The sequence below is a fragment of the Chinchilla lanigera genome, unplaced genomic scaffold, assembly GCF_000276665.1.
Source record: "Chinchilla lanigera isolate Chin_1 unplaced genomic scaffold, ChiLan1.0 scaffold00090, whole genome shotgun sequence".
In the NCBI taxonomy this organism is placed as follows: domain Eukaryota; kingdom Metazoa; phylum Chordata; class Mammalia; order Rodentia; family Chinchillidae; genus Chinchilla; species Chinchilla lanigera.
In genome coordinates, this window is record NW_004955491.1 from 227,532 (window position 1) to 248,105 (window position 20,574).

The following is a 20,574-nucleotide window of genomic DNA, read 5'->3' on the forward strand; positions in this document are numbered from 1 at the left end:
TTTTTTCTCCGGTACCGGGAACCGAACTCACGACCTTGCGCTTGCCAGGCAGGCGCTTTTGCCGCTGAGCTAAATCCCCAGCCCCTCTCACTACTTGATTAATGTGGTGTCCACCTGGCAGTTGACAGTAGTCATTTCTTTAGCAAAAACTCATTAGCTCTTCAATAATGCATTTCTATAATGCTCTTCTAATTGACTGAACCCAATCTTATGAGCCTAAAAAGTCACTTTTTCCAAAGGTAGTGGCAATGACATCACTAAGTCCACATACCTGGCCTTCTTGCATAATTTTTGCATCATGTCAGTTGTCATTTATTTATCAGAACATTTCCTCCCTTCTTCTTCTTTGATCTACAGTACAGTTTGTTCTCGATCTACATGCAGGAGCACTGCACCATTGTTTCCCAACATCTCACCTCATGAATGTGCAGAAAGCTTATCTCCCTGGGCTTGCACAAATCTTTGTGTGAAGACTAACAAGAAAAACCCTTTTATGCTGTATCAAAACAATATTACATACACATATTAGAATTACTTGTCAACGTATCACATTGTTGGAGATTTAAATAAAATATGTAACTTTGACTTTCAAAAGAGAGAGGAGGACCGTGAAGGGAAGTGAAGTGGGAGGAACAGACCAAAGAGGTAGGACTGTGTCTTCTTCTGTCTGCCACCAGCAGCTGAGCCTGCACCCAGGCCTGTGTGCCAAGACAGAATGCTAGGTGGGGGACCCCAGAGGAGCCCATGTGGCTGACAGTGCTAAGCTCTGGGTGATGGAAAGAACAGGTAACAGGAAAGAATATGGGGAGTTCTGTCATTACTTCCTATGTGATATGGGACAATCCTTTTACTTTTTATCGGCATCAAAGTTTTTGGAGTGGAAAGGAGTCCCTTTCAACACAGCACAGATCGACAGCAATAGGTCAGGACTGTGAAATTCTGAGAAGAGAAAAATGGAAACCTAAGCATGGCAGAAATTGTTGCCACCTTTGGTCTCATAGTTTCTGTTATGGTTTGTGTCTGGATGTTCCCTGAAAGCCTCATGCACTTTTAGATAGGGTTTTTTTCAGAGGCAGCTGAATCTAGAGTTTGCCATTGATTCGTAGGGTGATGCTGAGATTAAAGGTGCTGGGATTAAGAGTGAGTGACTGCTGAATTAGTCCACTGATTGGACTGGCACCACCCTAATCCCAGCAGATAAAAGGGGCAGAAAGAGGCTTCCTCCTTTTGCTCTTGCTGCTTTTGTTGTCTTCTGCTATCCTGCCACCATGCACAGTTGCCTCTCTGCCATGTGCCACCCTGCTTTGGAGCCAGACGATGATGGACTAAAACCTCCACAAACTATGAGCTCAATAAACCTTTCCTTCTTTAACTTTGGGTGCCTGGTATTTTGTCTCAGCAAGGAGAGAAAAGTAACTGAGACAAGTTCACACCTCTCTGTGTTCCACACATTGTCAAAAGCCCAGCCTCATCCACTCTTTACGATGGCTTTCCTCTCTGCCCCCACTCAAGGAGCTGACCATCTGCCCTGCATCCTGGTAAGGTAAGCTAAGCTCACCTTGTTCCTGAAACTCTCAGAGGCAAAAACTCTCTTATCCGTTCTACAGTTCCAGCTTAGAATGTGCTTAGAGTAAGATTCACCTACAGAGCTATAAAGACAAGACAAACAGCTTAGACATTTAAGAAGTAGGATAGGGAAAGAACACAGAAAGGAGAGTTACTTCCCACAGAAGTCTCTTTCTTTCCTTCTGGGCTGAACTGGAGGTCCAGGTGGTTGAAGCTTTGCCATGTGGGTGCTGCTGATTCAGTGGGGCTTATCCTTAACATCTTATGGAGATTTCATGCCAGGAAATTCATAGGGCTGTGAAAGAAATCACAAAATCATTGAAAATATTTTAGTTTTGCTAAAATGTGCTTTAGTTTGTCTACATATTTATTTTTATCAGTATGTGTCTGCAATCCATCAGGCTCTCAGGGGCTGGGGATTTAGCTCAGAGGCAAAGCACCTGCCTGGCAAGCACAAGGTCGTGAGTTCAGTTCCTGGTACCGGAGAAAAACCAAAAAAAAAAAAAAAAAAAAAACCCATCATGCTCGCATTTACTGTGGGGAGTTGATGTACATACAGAGCAAGTCTTAATTCTTTGTTCTTCCCCTTCTCCTCCTTTCCCTCTCCCCTCCCTCCATCCCTTGGTCCTCTATTTATTTATTTTTATTAAGTTCTTTCTTGGACTTTGGTTCTGATGCTCGTCACTCAAGTGCCACCAGCAACACCCTCGGAAGCTGCTTGTTCCAATAGGCCGCTGAAAATGATCATTCGTGAGTTTTAGGTAAGGAAGCATAAGGGAGAAGGAAGGAGGGCTTTTTTTTTTTTTTTGCATTAAAATGAATAAATGCCGTTTAATATTTGAAAGCCAGGCTGCCTTTTAGGAATGGAAAGAATTAGTCACGGCCTGGATTGTGCAATGACATTAAGAGCCCCTGCTCTTTGAGCGTCTCTTTCCGCTGCAAGTGGGTGGCACCAAGGGAAATGTTTCCTTTAGACAAACGAGCGGAAAAGCAAATCTGTTTCAATGATCGTCAAATGCTAAGCTGGACAAATCAGCCATTACAATGGAAGGAGGGAGGCAGGAGGTTTACATTGGTTTTCTAGAGAGGCTATTTTTATCAGAAAGTCTCAAAGCAGCTTCCCTAATCATATGCATAGTAAACTATGCTCCCTGGATATTGTTCCATCTTAGAGCAAATAGGGGCGTTGCTTAGGTGGCTGGGGTTGGAGGAGAGGGAGTGCCTTTCCATTGCAGGGGTTATGTGAAGGCCTCTTCATGGGGTATGAGACTGGGTGAATAGCTACAGGAAAAATAAAGGAACAAATGAAGCATTAATGTTAATTTTTTTGTAAGAATTTAAAGATAAGGTAGATGAAAATAAATCTTTATTTCAAGAGCCCCCCAAAATCTACTGTAAATATTATAAAATATTTACCTCTTCCTTTTTAGCTTGCTATTGCAAAGATATACTTGTCAATTAATTTGTTCATAAGGCTGTGAAAGACATCACAAAATCATTGAAAATATTTTAGTTTTGTTAAAGGGTGCTTTAGTTTGTCTACAAACAAACTGCCTTATTAATTTGTTCAACAACTGTTAAATGTTTTAGTTTGAAATAAATTGCAAAGAAAATGTATAGGGGCGTCCTGTGCACTTTCCCTTATTTTTTACCCAGCTTGTGCAATTATAATACATATCACAAGCAGAAAACATCCCTAAGGTCTACAGAAGTTTTACAAATTTCATCTGTTTTCATATGTACTCATTTATGCATACGTGGTTTTATGTCATTTTTATCATGTGTGTAGATTTGCATAACAACTGTAATAAGGATACAGGGTCATTTCATCTCATGATTTCCTTGTATTATCCCTTTATGGCCACGTACACCTCTAAAACATAATTTTTGCACGTCGTATACCAGGCAGGGATGTGGGCATTGGGAATGTATCAGTGAACAAGCAAGCATTCCTGCTATTTTGAGAAAAGACAGATAATCAACAATTTAAAGCATGAGCGCAGTAATATATATTAGGTAATAAATACTATACGTAAAAGTTATTTTTTAAAATGGCTACTATTTTTTGCTTGTCTGATAGCCTTAGCTCCTCGCTAAGAATTCAACATGCATAGCTGCTTTTTCTCACACAAAATGATGAGGTAGATGTCATTCTCTCCAGGTTACCTATGAATAAAGTAGGGCTCATGGAGGTTAAATGATTCACTCAAGGCTATAAAATGAAACAGTGATATGGGCAAGTTTATAATGTTTTCAAAAATATCAGCAAAACCATTTTCCAGTGCATTGTAAATGTTATTTTAAATTTATCTACATAATATGGGTTTTTTGGGTGGATATCTAGGCTCAAGATAAGCCAGCTAGGGGCTGGGGATTTAGCTCAGCGGCAAAGCGCCTGCCTGGCAAGCGCAAGGTCGTGAGCTCAGTTCCCGGTACCGGAGAAAAACAAAAAACAAACAAACAAAAAAAAAATAAGCCAGGTAATGTTCCCTATTTGTGGGGGACTGAGCCCACAGTGCTCGTGTGTGTCTTCTGTGACATTTACTGCCTTTCTTTTTATTTCTTCTTAAAATATTATCATGCCCCTTTATATACATTGTGAATTTTATTGTGTTTAGTCCTTCTCTGTTTGTTTGCTTTGGTGCTACTCTGAATAATTATGAGCTTTGTTCTGGGATACAGTTAAATTACTTGGGATACATTTCATCCTTTTGGATCTTGCTTTTCAAATTTGTTAGGTAAGACCACAGTGACGTTTACTCTAGGGCTGATTATTGATTGCCACTACCGAGGCAAGATGTCTTGAGTACTGTACCCGGCGGCTCAAGGATTGTGACCTTCTTTCTGGTCTGACTGATGGGAATTGCCTTGTACAGTGTGATCAACCCTCCATGTCTGCAGACTTCCATTGACATGGATTTCAACCAATGTGAACTGAAAATGTTTAGGAAAAATTTACACCTTTACTGAACATTTAGAGATGTTTTTCCTTGTCATTATTCCCAAAACAAGGCAATAGGACAACTATTCACATAACATTTACAGGTATTGTCTGTTATGAGTGATCGAGAGGTGATTTAAAGTATACAGAAGGTGGCAGGTGCAGAGGCACATGCCCGTAGTCCCCGCACTTGGAAGACTAAAGCAACAGGTTCTTGTCTTTGAGCCCATCCTGGGCTACCTAGTGGGGTCAAGGTCAGTCTGAAGCAAATAAGTGAAACCTAGTCACAAAACAAAAAACAAAGCAAAACCAAAAAACAGCAAACAGTAATAATAACAAAAAACCCCAAACCAATGAAAACAAAACAAAAAACCAGGAGTTTGGGAGTAGGTTATATGCAATTACTATGCCATTTTTTTCATCCTTGTATTTACTTTCTTTTTAGCTCTGAAGCATTGTTTGTTGTGGTTGTTGATAACATTATTTTTATTAGTATGTGTATTCAGTACATGATGTTTACATTCCTTGTGGGAATTTGGTATACGTACATAACACATTTTAATGTCATTTAGATGAAGGACTTCAGCATCCTTGCACTGGAGTCATAAAGTCCTTACCTACACCACACACAATAAATAACCTGAGACTTGATTATAAATCTAAGTGTAAAGCTAAAGTGACAACACCTGTGTAAGAAAATATATGAGGATATTTTTAAGATCTTGCAGTACACAAAGACTTTTTAGAGAGAATATATGCGTTATTTATGAAAAAGATGACATTTATTTAACACTTTATCAAAGTGCAAACCTTTTGCTCATTAAAGGTGGCTCTTAAGAAAAAGAAATGTTAGGTTGTGATGAGATAAAAATATTTTCTAGGTGTCTGCGTATAAACCTATATTTGTGTTTCTATTTCTGACAACAGAATGTAAATATACCTAAAATATAGATGTAGCCCTAACAAATTAATTAAGAAGACAAAAAACTCGAGAAAAATAGGAAGAAGTTTAAACTCATTTTGTTTGAAAAAAAAAAAATAGAAATCACCCAGAAGCACATGATGAAAAGATACTTAATGTCATTTGCCATCCAGGAAATACAAATTAATGTCACATCACTAGGCATGGTGACACATGGGAGCCCGTGGCAAGACGGCTGCCAGACCTGCCTGGGCAGTTTAGGGAGCTAGTGAGACCCTGTCTCAAAATTTAAAAAAAAAAAAAAAACACGAAAGAGCTGGGAATGTAGCTCAGTGCAAAGGCCCTTGGTTCATTCTCTACACTGAAAAAAAATCACAGTGAGATACCATTTCCATAGACTAGAATCATTCTATGAAAAAGATGACAACACCATGTGTGTGCAAGTATGTGGAACAACTTGACGTGCTTTTAGTGCTGATGGGAGTGTAAAATGCACAGGCAAGTTGTCATATCGTTTAGCATGTTCTCCCAAATCAGCTCTTGTCTCTGTCTCTACATGTATATCTACATACACACAGACAACACAAGCATATTCTAGAAACTAGCCATAATATTTACCCCAAGGAAATTAAAGCATCTGTCTTAGTTATTTTTTTCTAGCTGCTGAGACAAAACACCTGACATCCAAAATTAATGAAGGAAAGGTTTATTTAGCTCAGGGTTTGTGGAGGTTTCAGTCCATAATCAGCTGGCTCAAAGGAAGGGAGGCATGGCATGGCACCGCAGTTCAAGGAGGCAGAAGACAGCAAAGAAACAAGAGCAAGTAGATGAGGCAAGTCTCTTTTCCTCCCTTATATTGTAAGCAGGCTACTCCCCACCTCTGGTGGGTGTAGCACTCACACCATCTCCCTGCCCTCCTCTTGCATGGGATGAGGATGTTTACAAAGTGAGAACTCTGGCCCCCTGATGAGTCAGTCACTTCCAAATTTCTCAAACTGAGGCAATGAACAACATTTTAGAGCTGTAAGGGCATGGTCTGTATACCCCAGGATGTAGAACTGCTGAGTTACTTAGTTAAGCTTCTAAACTTCTCAAGTTGACACAGTGTATCAACCATAACAGCATCTATCTGTAAAAAGACTTGAACAAGAATGTTTGCAGCTACTTTCTTCATATACTTAGGTAGCCCTGAACGGGAAACATATAAATAGTATTTGGTATGCCCCTAAAGTATTCTGTGATAATAAAGGAGAACAAGATACTGTAGCAACAACAGGAATGGTTCTTTTTGATATCTTGTACTGAGAAATAAAAGGGAGAATGTGTACCATATTTTGCAAAATTATCTGAAGTATAAGAAAAGGAAGACTATTATCTACTAAAACAAAAATCAGAAAGATGGGGGCTGGGGATTTAGCTCAGCAGCAAAAGCGCCTGCCTGGCAAGCGCAAGGTCGTGAGTTCGGTTCCCGGTACCGGAGAAAAAAACCAAAAAAAAAAAAAAAATCAGAAAGATGTGACCTTTGTGGAGTATTTTGGCTAGAAAAGGGCATGAAGTATAAAGGGAGTTTGGGGTTGGAAATTTTAAGTCTTGTGTTGAATGGAGATTTTTTGGGTCTATGCAACATAAAGCCTGAAGTCCTGAACACCTGAATCCATTCATTTCATTGTATGCAAGTTACATCTCACTGGAAAAGAAAACATTAACGAATGTTAGTTGTTTTGAGTTATGGAGGCACATCAGGTTAAAATGTTCGAGTTAATCACATACAGGCAAATCAACATTACACTCTAGATTTCTAAGTCTAGAACTAATTTTCCAGATGTGTCGCAACGCAAACCCTCTTTCTTTGCCATTCAAAAGCAGGACACTGTTGCTTTTGCTATGTAACGTGTAACAGGTGTATATTTAAAATTAGAGTCTGGATTATTTCACTCTTCAATGGACTTGTAGTTTCCATTTAATTTTCCTTATTGGATATAAGATGTTCTTTCTCAGCAAATGCCTCAATCTGTGACTGAAAAAGTTTAGAAGAGAGTGAAAAAATGCTTTAGAAATTGAGTTTTTTTCTAGTTCCATGAATGTAGGCCATTGTCTCTGGCATGCACCACCATGAGGAACATGGAAAGAAATGCACCAAGAGAGCAAAGTTCATATGAAACCTACAGGTAAGTGAAAATTTTTGGTATTTGAATAGCCTCATTTTTAGTACAATGTGGCAAACTTTTTAAAAGGTGCTTCTTTATTTCTTCATTCCTCCATTTACTGCTTGTTGTGCAATTATGGTTTGTTTGTTTTCTTTTTTGGTACCAGGAATCGAACTCAGGACCTTGCGCTTGCCAGGCAGGTGCTTAGACCACTGAGCTATATCCCCGGCCCTTTGTTGTGCAATTACGTAGGCCATGGATTTTCTAGGAGCTAGTGACAGATGAGAGAACAAAACAAACTAAAACCTTTTTCTTCATTGGTAACCGAACTGTTGGTAACCGAAAAATAAGCACAATACTAATTAAAATGCAAATGAATTTTAAGATGCATTAGAAAGTGAAAAGTCTATGGAAAAAAATAAAGGAGTTTAGAAAAAATCAAATTTGCAGAGATTAGGATGATTTTGATTATCTTGTGAGAAAATTAATTTGGGCAAAACTTTGAAGGAGATGCAGAATGAACCTTAGAGTATCTATCAAAGAGGGTCTCCATACAGAGGCCAGCCCCTGCAGAAATTTTGAGGAGACAGTGGCCTGGGAGTACCAAGAACTGAGAGAGGAAGAAAAGTCGGGAGGTAAGGTGAAGAAACGTACATACACCTCGCCAAGAGAGAAGCCGGAGACTCAGGCAGAGAATTTTCTGATGCAGGCCAGCTTGGTGTGTAATAACATCACTTTTACCTTCCAAATAAATTCCAAATTCTTTCACTTCCCTTTCTCCCACTATCTTAACATTTCATGAGTTCTTAGATCAACTAGGGAAATGAAATTGAACCTGCTAATTTAAAAATAGCATCTGAATATTATGTTAGAATGTTTTGTTACTGACGGATCCAAACTTATAGATGGAGTTTCTATGGAATTGGTATCATGAAAAATTTACAGAAGTCATAAGTTAGTAATACTTTTGAAGTGCATTGTTCATAAATACCAAGGAATTTTTTATCATGTAGGTCAGAAAAGAAACCTTTGGGAAAAGGAAATCAGTTGCATCTCATATCTTTGAATAGCAAAAACAAGAAAACCCAAAGGCTTTTAGGGCTGGAAAACACTAGGTGATCATTTTCAAAAATAATCTCCCTCTATATATCTAAGAAGCCTCCTTTTGAGTTTCAGGCAGTAGAGCAAAAACATAGAATGGAAAGAGAGGGTGAGCTACTAAGATTTTCTTGAAGAAACAAGGTAGTTGGAAAATCAACTCAAACACATCTTCCAAAAACTAGCTCTGAGGGCTTTAGTTAGGAAAATTGACTCAGAGGGACAGAGAACTGGCTTTAGAGACTGTCCAGAGAGGCAACTGCCAATAACCTTGAAGTCCTTGTCCTAGTTATCTGAGATGAGTCCTCCTTTTATAGGGCAAAGCTGAGGTAAATCCGCACAGAGCAGAGTCAGGTGACACCGATGCCCTGGAATTCCAAGGGTTGATTTTAGGAGTCATTCTTTGAAGGTCTTTTTCTCCTGTTTCCAGCTTGAGCTAAGTTTCTAAAGAAAAATCAGATGAATAAGCAAAAAAATAAAAACTGAGTTTTCATCCTTCTGTTACATTAGGTAAACTGAAAAATGAAAAAAAACCCACAAAAAAATTTATTACGCCAGTTCTTTTATTTTCCAAGTGTTTATAAATCATCATCATCAACTACTATTGTAGTTGTAAGCAATAGATACAAACTTTGGCTAATTGAGCATGAAATACATTTTAGTAGGGGCTGCTAACCTCTGGGAATCAGGCATAGAGTTGACCAATGTTAGAAAAGCATTTGTAGCAGAACATGCATCCCACCCCAGCCAGTATACTTCAGTTTCTCAGTTGCCAGGGTAATAGTTCCTGTTCCACTTCTGGTTGCTCCTGTCTCTTAGAAATGGCTGGTCACTGTGATGCATAGCTGGTCACTATGATGCACATTGTATAAACCAGTCCTCAATTGACAAGCCATTCTGCCTCTGTACTTCCTGCTTGCTTATCTCATACAAGCCCTGGACCACCAGAGATCAGGTCCTGATATTCTGGGAATGATCCCAATCAGAGCCTGTGGAGGTAAATAAATCTTCCTCCAAATCCTGGGCATCATTTCCATGTTTCTGCTTACTGTTTGCACATTCACAAATTGTTCTGCACGAGCCAGGCATGGTGGCACACATCTGTAATCCCAGCACTCGGGAGGCTGAAGCAGGAGGATCACTGCAAGCTGGAGGCCAGCCTGGGCTACAAAGTGAGCTCAAGGCCAGCCTGAATTGCATAACAATACTCTGTCTCAAAAAAAAAATCATTCTGCACAGCTGGTTCCATGAAGGCATCGCTGTGGTCTCCTCACAACCCAAACAATGCAGTATATGATGTTCACGTTCCCAGTGCTTTGAACACTGCTAGAAGTGTGTTGTTACTGATTCTGTAAACTGAGCTCCAGGGCCAGCCTTGCCAAATTTAATTCTGGGCAGCAACTCCATCTTTCATCCAGAGTCCTTATGCCAAATTCTGGTAGGAAAGCATCTCAGTGAAAGAGCCTGTTCCCTAATGCTGGGGATGCTGAGAATATTTGAGCCTCTCCTGAGCCTGGAGGCCTCAGGCAAGAAAGAAACATGTAGACACTGGGCAAAACAGACAGACAAACAAAGAAAACTGGATCATGACATGCTGTCCTCACCCCTTTGTCCACTCCAAATCAATGTATTTACGTCTTTCATTAACCACCCCTTCTCGTGAAAGGGTCCCATGTAAAACAAAGCACAACTAGCAGGTAGTACCCTTCTCATCTCCAAGATTGCATTTCCTAAACGAATGCCATTTTTTTTCCTAGAATGTCCAAGTCCCATCTGGATATTCTGTAACCCTGGACTCATCTGGAAAATATTCTTCAGGAGCAAACCCAAACAAAGTCATGAGAGAAAGGAGAAGGACAAAGAAATCACTCTCCAAAATACAAGTACACATGGACACATCAAGGAGGACAATAAATGAAGATGCTACATCTTTATTTCTGTGACTCCTCCTGCTACCCTTCTCTATACATCCCATGATTCCTTCATCCAAGGACTCACCTTCAACTAGTCATGACCTCCTGAGAGAGACAATCAACTGTATCTCAGTGGTCTAACCTACCAAAGAGTTTAGCGACCCCTTGAGCCAAATACCTCTCCGGGAGTCTCTAAATTCAGCCAAACCAACAGCAAAGCTTAAATGTCACAATGTTCAGTGTTAAATATAATAACTATACAGATTTTTTTCTGTGGCTATGCACCTACTGAAGCAATCATGTATTTTCTTGAACCTATTGATGTGGTGAGCTATATTGATTAATTTTCAGGTATTCATTTAATTCCATAATCCCTGATTTAATTCCTCACTATTTCATTAATGATTTTTATATCTTTGTTCTTTATAGAGATTTTGCACTACAGTTTTTCTTTCCATGACAGAGTCTTGTTTTTGTGGTATCAGAATAATGTGTGCTGCATAAAATCAGTTCTCAAATGTTCCCTGTTCTTCTGTTATGAAAGTGTTTTTACAAAATTGCTTTGTATCCCCTCTGCTTGTTTGGGTTTAATTTGCTTTTTCTCTTTTTTTTTTTTAAATTAGAAATTATAATGACAGGTTTGGGACCTATTTTCTTTTCTAATACACGCTTTTAATGCCCTAAACTTTCCTCTAAGGAGTATTTTGTGTTCTCTTACAAATGATCATATTTGGTTTCATTTGCACTCAATTTAACATATTTAAAAATTTCTCTTTAAATTTCCTCTATAATTCGTGTATCATGTAGGAGTGGTTTGTCTAATTTGCTAATTTTCTAATATTTGAATTTTTATGTATGACTTTTTGTTTTAAATTCCTACTTGAATCTGTCATTGTCAGAGAACATACTTTGTTTTTAACTTCAAATTTTGTTTTGTGGTTTAGCATATAGTCTACCTCGGTTAATGTTCTATGTACTCTTGACAATATTACATGTTCTGTTGTTGAATGGGGCATTCAATAAATGGCAGTTCCATTGGGCTGTTTGGTAGTACTACACATATTCTTTATCCTTACAGATTTTCTGCATACCTATTCTACTGATTACCTGAAGAGGCATGTTGAAGTCTTCAACTGCTAATGTACTTTTATCTGCTCCCCTTTCAATAAACTTCATTAACATGAAAGAAACACTTACCTTCATATGTTCTGCTTGTGTAGTTAGGACTTCCTCATATCACCCAGATAACATTGTCTCTATGCCTAACAGAGAAAGTCATGGAATTTCAAGACTAGTTATTCTTATTTAAGCAAAAATCATAATGAACTATTATAGTTTATATTTAAATGTTTCCCCCAAGGCCTCATGCATGCATTGGTGGGTCTTTGGAAGAGGTGATTGGATTGTGGGAACAGGATACTCCCCAGGGGATTGATCCACTGATGGGCTTATAACTCAGTGTGCTGTTGGAAGGTGAATCCTGGTTGGAAGAGATGGGTCATTGGTAACTTTAAGTCTTTTTGAGAATTTTGTCTCTTCAGTCTTTGGTGGGAAAGGTTAAGAGTGGCATCATGTATGTTTCATTTTTCTACCATTCTGTTGCCTTATTCTTACTTGCTCCTTTTATGTTTCTAGTTTTTGCATGTGGTCTCATAAAAACACAGCAGGAAAATAGCTGCCCTTTAGCACTGCATGATTGAAAATTGCTTATCTGTGAAGGTGGAGCTTTGGAGTAGAGTTTTGGCTTAGGTGAGCAGGTGTTTGATGTCTTAGGTCAAAGATATTGAACCCATATGTTTTTCTGATCTCTGTGGATGTGGGAATTTCTGTGCCTAGGCAGTACTGTTGCATGGGATTTCGGGCTGAATGAGGCTGCTGCTTGACTTCCAGTGTTAGGTAGGTCTAGCGTCCATAATTCTGTGACATGTGCAGAAGAGGTTGTCTGCTTTTCTGAGTCATATCTTGAGGGATGTTTTTGAGGTTGAACATGGAGACTAACTGGCTGTCATGGACTTACATTAGGCTAAACTTCCCACTGTGCTTCTGCCAGCAACAAGTTAAGCTTTGAGAATGGACTATTACATCAGCTGGCATCACTGATTGGATGCCCCAGCTAATAGAAATGTAAAGGTAGCATCAAGATCTACATGCTGGTCACTGTTTTCTTTCTACCTCACCTTGGGTGGTCTAGTTATGACATTACGCCCAGTAGTCCCTGTAAAGTGAGCCTACAATAAGCTGCTAAGGAAACATCCTGTAATATTAGAGAGGGTAGGTGGCAAGAAAACAAATAATAACAAATGCATTCAAGGTTTCAAAGGAAAAATAACAATTCAGTATTGTTGGTGGGAATGTAAACTAGAACAGCTTATGGAAATCAGTACAGAGAATCCCCAAACAATTGAAGGCAAAAATTCCATATGACCCAGCTATTCCTCTTCTAACTAAGTATCTTCATGAAGGAGTTAAAGGCTTCATGTTATAGTGATGCACACATACTCATGTTTACAGTATCACAATTCATAACTAAATCTTGGAAGTGACCTATATGCCCATCAATGGATGAATGGATAAAGAAAAGGTAGTCCACAGTGGACTACTGCTGTACCATACAGAAAGATAAAGTTAGGTCATTTGTAGGAAAATGGATGCACCTTGAAAACATGATGTTAAATGAAATAAACCAGTCTCCCAAGCTTATATATCTCATAGCTTCTCTTAGATGAGAAACACAAATTAAAATAAAGAGCAAGATAAACAATTGACAACAAGAAGTGAGGAATGCATCTTTCTCAAGTGGGAATGGAATCAAGAGATGGAAGGCAGGAGGAAAAGGGGTTAAAACAAGAATTAAGATGTGTTATGTACAAGCACCAATTCCAGACAAGGAATGCAAGCATTATGTACTGGGAACATGTGCTAATAAAAAGGAAAAGAAACTTAAAAAGATTTAAAGCAAAAAAAAAAATTTCAGGGCAGGAATATCCTCTCCATGTGGCATTGTACTGAACTGGGGAGAAAGAGAGATGGTATTGTTCTGCTAAGACAATTTTTATTACCTTCTAATTTAGATTTCATAGAGTATGTGGATTACCTGGATGCCTCAGGTTTGCTTCCACGTGTTGGAATTTTCAGACAATGCTCTGATCTATGTATATATATATGGAGGAGGTTAGCTTTTCTGTCACTATAAAAGAGTTCCAGAGATAAATAATTGAGTTTGGGTCACTGTTTTGGAGTTTCCAATCCATGAGCAGTTGGAGGCATTGCTTTTTGGCCTGTGATGAAGCAGCACATTATGGCAAGAGTACATGGTAGAGCAAGCTTGTTTACATCATGAACCAGGGAGCAAAGAGAGAAAAGAGAGGTATAGGATCCCACAATCCTTTCCAAGGGCATACCTCCAATCTCCTAGGGAACATCCAGTAGGGCCCGTCTTCTAAAGATTTACTACCTCCCATAAAACCAGCCCAAAGAGCAAGCTGATGGGGCCAAGGATATATGACTCAGTGGCACAATGCCTGCCTGGCAAGCACAAGATCTTGAGTTCGATTCCTGGTACCAAAACAAAACAAAACAAAACAAAAAGAAGAACAAGCTGTTAGGACATTAATCTTTGGAAGGCATTCAAGATCCAAATATAGGAGGGTAAACAGATGTTATGGTTCAGATATAAAATGTTCCCCCATTTTCACGTGTTCAGAGATGGGATTTTTGGAAAGTAACAAGATCATAGGGGGCGCTATACCGAATTCATAACTGAACCTGCTGTTAAGAGGTGGGGCCAAGTTGGAGGATGTGGTGGGTATACACTTGACCCTGGTTCCTCCTTTCTTTCCCTGCTTTCTGGTTGCCCTGGGCTAAGCTGCTTTCTTCTGCCTTGGTGTTAGACTACAACAGATTGAATGCACAGAAACCGTGAGCCAAAATGAACGTCATCCTCTTTAAGTTGCAGGTGTCAGCTATTGTGTCTCAGCATAGGAAAATGACTAATACAACACAGCTTGGAACTTTCTACCCTACCACCTCACCAGCATCACAAGAATGAAACCACCCTACCCTGGATTTTAAGGAAAGTGAGAAAAGATATAGAGCTTTCAAAAATTGCACTATATTATTTACAGGCTTTACTCACCTTCCTGAGACCAAACTTTATCTTTATGAAAGCACTACTGTCTCTCTGGTGAGAAAATAGATTATTGACTAGAATCTAGATTGTTTTCTGTCCAAATCATTGGAAGCATTTGGCTAATGTTGAAAGACCACATTTAGTAATATTCCCAAGAAGTTATTATTATGATTCTCTGACTTGATAACTTAGTTTTTACGACTGTATCTGCAAACTAATAACCATACCATTCTAGGTGGAACCAGATGACCAGATGTGAGTGAGAGAGAGTATTTATTTTCCTTGGATTATCTAGTAACAGGACATGCAAGTCTCCTTTGTCCTATTCTTGGTCTTGTACCTGGGGACAGTGCTGGGGAACTTCCTCATTGTTCTTCTGATCAGACTGGACAGCAGACTCCACATGCCCATGTATTTCTTTCTCACCAGCCTCTCCTTTGTGGATGTGTCTTATGCCACCAGCATAGTCCCTCAGCTGCTGGCGTTTTCTGGCAGAACATAAAGCAATCCCATTCGTGAGCTGTGCAGCTCAGTTGTTTTTCTCCCTGGGTTTAGGTGGGGTTTAGTTTGTTCTTCTGGCAGTGACGGCCTATTGGTGTTTCCCATGTGGCTCTTGAAGTTGGTGGGGGGAAGGCGGGAGGGAGGATGGAGAGAGGCTGAAGAAATAAAGATAAGAGACAAGGCTGAGTTCAGGTGGAGTGTCTCACCGGATGGGAGGAAAGAAACTGCTCAGCCACTGTAGCATGTTTATTTATTACTCTCAGGCAGTTGATGTCAGTTTCAACCCCTCTGCCTAGCAACTTTGCCTGGCGTGCTTGAGCACCTCGCATTCTGGGACCAACCTTGCCTTGCTTCTGCACATGTGATCAATTTCCAGCTTCAGGGTCTCCCCACAGCTTATGACTGTTACGTGGCAGTGTGTGATCCCCTGAGGTCATCATGCATGCAAGACTGTGCAGTAAGTTGGCCATCACATCCTGGGTCAGTGACTCTATGAACTCTCTCCTGCATATTACTATCACATTTCAGCTGCCCATGTGCACAAACAAGTACATTGATCATACATCCTGTGAACTCCTAGCTGTGATCAGGCTGGCCTGTGTGGACACCTCCTTCAGTGAAATAGACATCATGATTTCTAGCACTGTCCTGCTGATGATCCCCTCCTTTCTGGTACTCTTGTCCTACATCTAGATCACCTCCACCATCCTAAAGATCCAGTCCAGAGAGGGGAGGAGGAAAGCCTTCCACACCTGTGCCTCGCACCTCACTGTGGTTGTCCTGTGCTACGGCATGGCCATTTTCTCCTACATCCAGCCCCACCCCAGCCCCTCTGCCCTTCAAGAGAAGTTGATCTCTCTCTTCTATGCCATTTTATTTTATTTTATTTCATTTTGAGGCAGGGTTTTGCTATATAGTTCAGGCTCGCCTTGAAGTCACTATGCAGCCCACATCGTCCTCAAACTTACGGCAATCCTCTTGCCTCAGCCCCTAAGTGCTGGGATTATAGGCATGCCCCACCATACCCTGCCTCTTTTATGCCATTTAAATGCCCATTTGGAACCCATGATTTAAAGTCTAAAGATAAATAAGTGAAAGGGACCTGGCAGCAACTATTAGGACAATGCTCTAGGTTAACATCGAGACTGATAGAATGATAGCTTGCTGGCCATAAACATTACTAGATAAAAGAGCTTTGCCTGGGTGCTCTCCACTCAGCTTAGTATGACAGGCATTGCCTTGACAACAGGAGGGACTTGATGTAACATGTACTGGCGAGAAGGAAGCTGAGGGTTTGTGTTGATATGGGTGTGTTTTCCTGAGCAGTATATTCAGAGGAGATAAGAGTTTCTGTAATAGAAGCTTCCACATTTACTCAATTTCGGTTTTATTGTGTATAGCAATCAGTTTGTCATAATGTTCATAGCCATGTACCTATGCAGAGGTTTTTATCTTGGAGCTATTCTTTTTTTGGGGGGGGAACTATTCTTTATTCACCCACAGTTTGAAAATGTTTTTGATGTCCTCACTGGGAACAAAATTCATTTTAACATTGGAAGACTCATTTAAAATAAAATGCTTTATCTGTGAACCACATGCAGCAATTGTGTGCTAGCATTCTCAGGAGAGTATTCTTATTTAAGGTTGATCAAAATGTTTTTGTGCAGAGATACTTAAAATGTACATAATATCTGTGTGGGTCCTGAAAGTGGTAAGTGGAGAAGGACCAAATGGAATCTTGTTTTACCCTCACAGGAAAATAACCAAATAGTATTTTTATAGTGGACTATTAATATCCCAGGAAAATCTAAATATCCTGCACTATTTTACAATATAGAAATACTGTGAGAAGATTTTTACTGTATACATAATAGGTACCACGTACATGTATTGATATCACACATTATGCCCCATAAATTACACAATTTTTGATTTTCACAAATAATTACTTTTACCATGAGTTATTGTTATAATTTTTTCCTTTGTACTTGACTTTTGTTAATGTTTTTGATGTACCCTATGCTCCTGGCTGTCCTATTGTGAAACACATTCCTTAGCTCTATTACTGTGTTATTCATGTCTAGCATTTTTGTTTGACTGAATAGAATTTTTGTCTTTTTGCTGTAATTTTTCATGCATTTATGCAAGCTGTTTATCTCTTCCACTAGATCCTTTAACTATTTAGTAAGAGTCATTTTTAAATCCTTGTATAATTCTGATTCTTTCTGTTGCTTTGTGTAGATAGTATTTTTTCTTACTTTTTTCTGATCTTTAATTTTATCTAAAACTGAAACTCTACCCATGCAGACTAATAAACTCTAAAATAAATTGTATTATCTTTCCAATGGACAGATTTCTTAAGTTCATTTTATAGTATTTTGTGTGTGTGTGTGTGTGTGTGTGTGTGTGTGCGTTAGGAATCTATGCAGTTAGAAATGGAGCTGGATTTGAATTTTGTTGTCATTGAGATTATTCTTGAGGATATCAACAAATTCAGGTTTATCTGCCTCATTCTTGCTTTGGATGGGCAGTCAACTATTGAAGATTTTTTTCCTAATGTGGGTCTTCTTGTGAACTCGAAGCTATGAAGTCATAATAAATATTACTGTGTTGCTCACAAATGCATCTTCAGAGAAAGAGATTTGATTTCTAATTTGCTTTTCAGAAGAGAGAACATTTACTTTTTGGGGAGCAACAAGAATTATAGAATAAGTATGGCTTGTATGGAAAGACATAAGGAAAAAATTACATTGAATGTGACATTGAAGCTCTTCACCCAGTTGAACTGAGATTTGGTATTAAATTTATTGATTATCTTAGCATCAAATATTCATGGACTGTATAATGATAGTATGAAGTGATGTACTGGAAGATGAATGTAGAGTAGTCTATATAATAAATTGTTTCAGGAGTTCTCATTTTTTATTTTTAAGAAACACCAAAAAGCTCCATACCTCCAGGTTGAATGTGGTCTATTACATCTTGAAAAGTATCTTGAATTGAATGGCTCTTATGAACAATATTATAAATTATTAGATTCCATTAACAATTAATAATAGAAAGGAAGGACCTATGTAACAGATTTTTTAAATACTTAGTATAATTTGCTGAACGATAGAGACTGAATAATTGTAACCATTTTTTTTTCGATCTTTTTCTGGTACCGGGAATCAAACTCATGACCTTATGCTTGTCAGGCAGGCCTTGGGAAGCTGTGCTAAATCCCCAGCCCCAATAGAGACTGAATAAAAGGAATATTTCCCCAAGTTTTACCTATGAGTGACAAAAAGTATTATTAAAAAATAATAATTAAAATAATAATTGTGAGTTTTATAGGGTATAATACAATGCTTTGGTATATAAGAATATATAGACTAAAAGAATATAAAGATTAAATCAAACTAACATATTCGTCATGTGACTTTCTTATTTTTGTGGAGAATATTTAAAACTTAGTCTTTTCACTTTTGAGATACACAATATATATTATGAAGTATGTTTACCCTTTTGTGCAATAGATCACTAAGATTTATTCCTTCTATCCAACTGCAACTTTATATCTTTTGACAAATACTTCCTCTTTCTCCACCCACAGACTCTTCTGTTCTCTCTATGATTTTACCACTTTTAAGTTTGGAAGCTTAGAATTTGGGAATTTACCTTTGTTGTCTTCATATACTCAGCTATAAAGAAAGATAAACTCAGGGCTTTTATAGATGAATGGATGCAACTGGAGACCATATTCATAAGTGAAATAAATCAGACCTGCATGTGTAAATATCATATTGTCTCCCTAGTGTAAGAAAGTGAAAGAGTAAATAAAATCTGGAAGGTACAATAGATATGGTGAAAGGGAAAGAAATTGCTCAAAAGGAAAAAATAACTGAGATGAAGGAAAGGAGACAAGAAAGTAAGAAGGAAAGGAAAATATATAGATAGATAGATAGAGAGCTAAGAAAATTGTACTACTAATTTCTATTGGTTTATGGAAAGGAACAGTTAATGCCCAATTGTTCAATCAATTCTGCGTGCCTATATCCAGTAATCTGAACAATGTCTTTGAAGATAACAATATGTAACATAACAACCATTGGTAATTTCCTATCATCTTGTTTTGAAGTTTTATATCATTTTTATTGTTTTTTTTTTTTTTAAATTCACTTTAAAACAAACAAAAAAACAAACAAGAAAAACAGCGCTGATAAGAACTTGCAGAGATTGTCACTAAAGCCCTCACAGCCATGAAATATTTCCTCCATGCCTTATCCAACTAAGTCTTTCGATTTCATGGGAGCTTAAAAATTAGAGGAGGGAATGAGAACAATCTGTACCATCCCTATCATCTCCTCTGTGCTTCCTCTCTGCCACCTTGCCTTGGAGCCAGCCAACTATCAGCTGAAAGCTCTATAAACTGAGCTACGATAAACTTTTCTTACTTTAACTTCAGGTGTTGGGTGTTTTGTCTCAGCAATGAGAAAAGTAATGAAGACATTTAAATTGCCTTTAGATTGTCTGGGATATCAGAAAATTTATCAAAGATGCCTGGTACTATAATATCAGAAACCGTGTTACCATCATAGAATATATTAGTGCATATGTGGTTGTCTTCATTACTTTTCTCATTGCTGAGATAAAACACCCAGCACCTAAAGTTAAAGGAAGAAAGGTTTATTGTAGCTCACGGTTTATAGAGCTTTCTGTTGACCGTTGGCTGGCTCCAAGGCAAGGTGGCAGAGGGGAAGCACAGAGGAGATGATGGTCAGAGGGCAGCAAAGCATCAAAGTAGTGCAAAGCAGCAGCAGGACTGGCTTCTTTCTGTCCATTTATATCCATCCAGGCTACTCGCCCTTTAGGTGGTGCCATCTACACCCAGGGAGGGCCTTTCCATTATCCACACTCAGAACTATGGCAAACCAGTTAGTGGACTAATTTAGTAATCACACGCCCTATTGTAGTCAGGGTTTACAGTGTATTTAGTACGGGACATATAATTTATAGGATTATCTTATATTCACTCAAACAGTCAAATGCAGAAGAGTCTAAATGATCATCCATGCACTAGAGACTCAAAGAATCCAGCCAAGAGCCTAGATCCCAAGGCAATGTCCTGCACAAGTCCCGCTGAAGACCTAAAGCCCATACCAATGTCCTTCAACTGTCCAACTGGAGGCCTAGAGCCCACAACAATGTCTCATGCAGGACTGTATCAAGGATCTACATTAGAATGGTCCAAAGGTCAGTGGTGGGAGCTAGACAGTCTGTGCTAGTGGGATGAAAGATCTGTGTCAGCAAGCTGAAGGATCTGCACTGGAGCCAGGAAGTGATGCTCAAGGTGAGGACTAGAGCTCCCTGGAAAA

The 20,574-nt window shown here is 38.8% G+C and overlaps 1 pseudogene; it reads left to right on the top strand.

Moving 5' to 3' along the window:
• Positions 1 to 15,020: 15,020 nt before the first annotated feature.
• LOC102023272 lies at positions 15,021 to 16,090 on the top strand (annotated as a pseudogene).
• The last annotated feature ends 4,484 nt before the right edge of the window (positions 16,091 to 20,574 follow it).